Genomic DNA, 5497 nt, shown 5'->3' with positions numbered 1-5497 from the left:
CACACGCACCATTGTACTCTTTTACATTTTCGGCTAATTCTTACCTTTAAAAACATTTTAACTGTAATTTAAGGTTGTTCCAAGGAGAATGAGTCATTGTGCTAGTCTTACTGATGCGGGGAGTCCATTGCGTGTGACATTATACGTACTCATATGTGCCACTTAATGCATTATTAATTAGGAGGCTTCTTTCATCTGAGCAGTTAAATGGCAGTTAAGACCTCCTGCCTCTTGGCCTCCAGGTTTTCTCTCTCAGCTCACAAATGTCTAGCACTCCAGCATTTTCCCAGCCTGGTGAGAGGAAAAAAATGTTTAATTCAATACAACAACAGCGCTTAAAATGCTATAATCAGTGTGTTTTTGGATCAAATGAAAATGTGTGTGTGTGTGTGTGTGTGTGTGTGTGTGTGAGAGAGAGAGAGAGAAAGAGAGGTGGTGCTTACAATGTCAAACCCTTAGGAAATCACAACTTCTATTGGTTTTATTGGAATTTAAGCTCATTGTGTTGGTTTTAAGCACCCTCAGCTTAAATGTTTGGGTTCACTGTCACTGGCACAAATTCTAGCTGTGGCAACTGGCTGGTTTGTGCACATAAACAAACCTTAAGCCCAACATGGCCTCTACCTGCACAGCACCAACCAACAAAGTTAGCAACAGGAGCAGTTTGACACTGCGGATCTCTGCCTGGGTTGAAAATTCCCTCCACCCCACGCATGAATTGAGTCTCTAGGCTGGTTTGTGATATTTTATTGATATTTGTGAAGAAAGGGTACAAAATCTCCCACTCTGCAAAAAAATCATCTGATCTGTATCTACATTGTCTTATAGTTTACAGGAAATTTTCACCCCAACCCCTTCATTTTTTTAGTAACAAAAAACAGACTGAACTGTTTGTTTGTGTTGAAAAGTTTGTTTTGTCAATTTTGGTCATACATTTCAAAGAATAATCCTCCTTGCAAAATTGCTCATTGGCTAATAACTCATGATTGACAAGTTGTTAGCCAAAGAGCAAGCAGTTCCACAGTCTGACCTCAGCCTCTTTGTCACATTCATTTTTGTTGTTTTTAAACCAGGATTGCATCTGTGAAACTGCTAATCACAGAGCACGGCACTTCAGAAACCAATGGATGGCATCACGGTAGCTATATCCTCTTTTATACTTTCTGTGTATGTAACTAGCTAGCAAAGACGGCGTAGCATTTAGCTAGAACCAGACATTCTGCAGCATTTTGTCTAAAGACAAATATAAGCAAAGTGTCCAAATAAGTGTTTCTCAGAGTATATGTATTTGTAAGTTGAACATGTGCCTGCAACTGTAAATGTTAAAATATGGCATCCTCTTTTTTGTAGCTAAGAATACCTGTATTAGCTAGCAATCACAGTTTTAACATGTAATTAGATAAGTTTAAATTCATTCATTGAGCTTTTTAATGGCAGAAAAAATATATAGTGAAAAAGTAGCTTCCTCAAAACCAATTTTGTCCTTGAGAATTTCTGCAGAAGTAAAATAACTTCTTCCACAGGACGAAAGAGAATGCTAATGAGCATGTGCAGAGTAAGTGTAATCTCCAGCTTGTTTATGCTCCGCTACAATTGCCCCATTTTACCAAATGCTCCCGGTCTTCTACCGCTGGTATTTGGGATTGTGCTACTGGTCAGTAACAATACCACAGACATGTTTATAATCTTTGTTGATAAGAAAATAAATGAAAAGGGATGAGATAGGCCAGGGGCTGCGTTTTTTTTGGAAGGTCTAACTGAGCATCTGCAGTGGCTCCTAGGCATGGCTTATTTCCTTGGTACCTAAGAGAGAGGATGACACACAGAGACAGAGGAAAGGGGTAAAGGTCATGGAAACGAGGGCAAACAGATGCATAGGTAGGCACTGGTCCTGTTTCTGAACTTTTTCACTAATTAGAATCTTCTACTTCTTTTTCTTCTTTCATCATCTCTTTTTTACAGCCGCCTCTGTCACACCGACCCTCTGCTTGTCCTTCATTACACCCATAAACCTTCTCTGTGGTCTTTCACTTTTCCTCCCACTTGGCAGCTCCAAATTCAACATCCTTTGTCCAGTACAGCCACTGCCCAAACCATTTCAACCTCGCCTCTCAAACTTTCCAAAAAAACTCAACCTGAGCTTTCACTGTGATATAGTTATTTGTAATCCTGTTCCTAAGATCTGGTCCCTGAAAATCTCAGCATCTTCAGTCTGTCACTTGCAGCTCCAACTCGTGTCTTTTCATCAGCACAACTGATCTCCAAACCGGATATTAAAGCAGTTCTCACTAATTCTCATTCTTTTCAGTCCAAAATATGTTAAGTGTATATACAATGCTTTGATCTTCATGAGATTTGTCGTCTCTAAGTAACAAACTATACTATTTTTTCTCTCTTTAGACTGTCAAGGCTGCTTTATTTGTTTTTTGTTTTTGTTGTTGTTGTTTTAAATGCTGTTTATGTTTATTTTTTTCAGTGTTGTGTGGAGTGCAATAAAAGTAGGCTATCTTTAGATTCTGCCAAAACACAGCTGATGGGTTGTTGTTTTTAAAGCCTCACAGACATTGGTAAGTTAGCTCACAGATGCATCCGGCTCCTGTCTGTACGTGTCTGTCTGTGTTGACCTTTTGCTGATCACGAATTAAATATCTGTGAGTGTTTCAGGTTCCTGGCCTTTGGAAGTTATATGGACTAACTCCCTGGGTCTGCTCTCCACTGAACCAATAAAAGGCAAGTACACCAGACAACTGTTTCATGCTCTTTTCCCTTTCCCCTGACCTCCTGTATCTTCCTATCTTTCTGAACATGGCATATCTTCACACCCACTCCCTGGGAGATGGAGGGATGCTGAAAATGAAAAGAAAAACAATTAGTAGCTCTGATGAGCCCGTGTGAGGTAATGAAATTGCGTGTCTCATTGTAGCGTGTAATGGAGAGCAGTTTGAAGTTAATTGAGGGGAGATAGGACACTGGGCCACTGTCTGCCAGAGTATTGTAGTAGGGAACAGGATTTATCGGGGAGGGAATCACTGAACCCAGAAAAAAAAAAAAAAAACAATTCCTTATCAGACATCACAAATGAGAATTACTTGGCTTTATCAGACTAGATAGCAAGATAAATTGTTATCATAATTAAATTCATATTCTTTTCATCTGTTTCTAGGTCAGGTTCATGGTCACAAAGGGCCTGGCAGAACCACACTGGAGCCAAACATTTAAGCCAATCCATGTTGAAATTTAGTGCCAAAACCGCATATTATCTTTTTTAATTTTTATATTTTATCCCTTTTCCTTAAACCAATAATAACTATTAACTATATTTGCACACGTCTATCAGTAATAGAGAACCTGAGGAGTTGTTTTCATAGCATGACCTGACTGGTAAATCTTCAGAAACAGTGTTGCAGTCTTGGGACTGATACTCTTGTGGTTTTTAGAAGGAGATAAAGTGCCACCTTCTGGTGGAAGGGCTGAAGGATGGCAATGTTCTGCTCTGTTAACTTGTGTCACCATTAATGTGTCTTAAAAGAATGAGTGTAGGGGTAGAAAACTGCCTTCGCAGAGTTCAAATAGAGAAAACAAAGCCGTGAATCCCTGGGCAAGCCATAACAAAACCTCGGTGCATAGCATAGATCTTATTTCAACAGTCTTTGATGCACGTGCACAGTAAAATCCTGTCAATATGAGTCTGTTTTAGAATTTTCCTGCATGTCTAATTATACAAATGTTTTGTTTAACTCGCAAATGAATAACAACAGACTTGGCTCTTAAACTCTACTGTTTCTTTGCATGACAGGTTTTTTGCATGGTGGCCACATTGCACATGCTTAGCAGAGAGTCGAGGGTTTAAACAAGATGTATAAATGCCACGATGCATAAAGAAAAGCTACGAAGCCCTGAGTCTGTTGCATGTGATGGGCGGGGAGTGTTTCTCGTCTCTCAGGCAGCGCTGACAATTAAACGCAGCTTGCCTACAGTATTGATCATGTCTCCCTGATAGGCAGACCAGAACCACAGCACCTGTATTCATTAAACAACCTGTTTAGCAACCATGCAGCGGAAGGAGAAGTCTGAGTCTGTTTGCAAAAAGAAAAAAAAAGTGCCACAGGCCACAAAACACCTGGAAGATTGCACGGAAACTTTTCAACAGAGCGTCACGGAAGGAAGGAACCGACAGAAAGGGGGAAACACTTCATGACCTTCGCTTAAGAAAAAGGAAAAGAAAAAAAACAGAGCAGTGAGAAGAGTCTTAAAGGGAAAACAGCACCAAAAGAAACAGTCATGTTAAATTGGATGTGTTTATTGGAATAATTATTGGAATGAGACAGTTATTTGTTGCCTTATTGCTTTATAAACACTCGTTCGCTTTTGAGGTTTGGGAATGAAATGTTGACAATTCTGACTCGCCCCTGTGAAATTAAGAAATGGTTTTGCAACCTATTCAATGAATATTAAAAAGAAGATGCATATTGGAGCCTAATTGGTTTTTATGATTTTTTATTATTTTGGAAAAATGAAGAGATTTTTTCAACTTAAACACTACCTACTTTACATTCTGCAGAAGGGCCTTCCGCTGCTTTCGTTCACCCTTCAGTGGTAACTCTCGATTCTAAAAACATCGATGAAAATAGGTCATTTTCGAGCCGACTATAAATGGCAGCTCTTGTAAAAATGTGCCCATAAAGAGTCAGGGGATTTAAAATGCAATGTTATAGACCCACTTATGCTGTTACCTATGTCCTCAACATTCATGGTTGTAATTTAGTACTATAATTATCAGCAAGGTTCACAGATTCAAATCTCTGCACTTTTCTAAAGGACATTCTCTAGATTATTATTCGCTATAAATGTAAAGGAAGCATGTGCAGATTTTAGAACAGGAAAAATTTCTAAGCACATTTTAAACCTGAATGCAAAATTGTTAATTGGGTTACTTAACAGCACAGCAATGGAAATGCTTCTGGTTAAAAGCTAAGACATTAGTAAGAGTCCTTTGTCAGGCCTGGTTTTAAACTACTCTTTATCTCCGATGGCCCTGACCCAGCAGTGAATCACTGAACATTTTATCAGATAGCAAAAATAAGCCGTGACATGATCCCAGATGCCCTTTTTTAAAATTTCCACATCTATGGAGTGACTAGCCAAATAAAGGAACAAGTACTAAAGCTCTAAAAAGACAGAAGAATTCAGTGCCTGAGCTGACTTTGACCTGCAGCTACACCTGACGTCATCTCCAAGGACTCCAGACTTACTTTGTGTTTCTTTTTTTTTTAGCAGAGCTGACCTTCAGGGCACCTCCTCGATAAACTTAAGTCAAAAGGGTCAGAGGTTTTGGAAGTAGTACGTGCAGAGTGCTCAAAGATTTCCATGATTGAGGGACAAAAGTTTTCCAAGAGAACTATGGCATTAGTTAGGGCAAGGGATACGTTTATGCTTATGCCCTGTGGACCAGTGTATGGTGGAAAATAACTAGCATGCTCATTTTTCTCTTTATTTG

The 5497-nt window shown here is 39.3% G+C and overlaps 1 long non-coding RNA gene across 1 annotated transcript; it reads left to right on the top strand.

The window, feature by feature from the left end:
- Nucleotides 1-736: 736 nt before the first annotated feature.
- On the top strand, nt 737-4471 carry LOC120434219. Its single transcript, XR_005609000.1, has 3 exons — nt 737-1878; nt 2477-2567; nt 2665-4471. It is a non-coding gene; the product is annotated as an uncharacterized LOC120434219 (long non-coding RNA).
- The last annotated feature ends 1026 nt before the right edge of the window (nt 4472-5497 follow it).

Source organism: Oreochromis aureus, linkage group 18 (assembly GCF_013358895.1).
Source record: "Oreochromis aureus strain Israel breed Guangdong linkage group 18, ZZ_aureus, whole genome shotgun sequence".
Classification (NCBI taxonomy): domain Eukaryota; kingdom Metazoa; phylum Chordata; class Actinopteri; order Cichliformes; family Cichlidae; genus Oreochromis; species Oreochromis aureus.
Note: the sequence above shows the minus strand (reverse complement) of the source record. Positions and strands in the feature narration are given on the sequence as shown.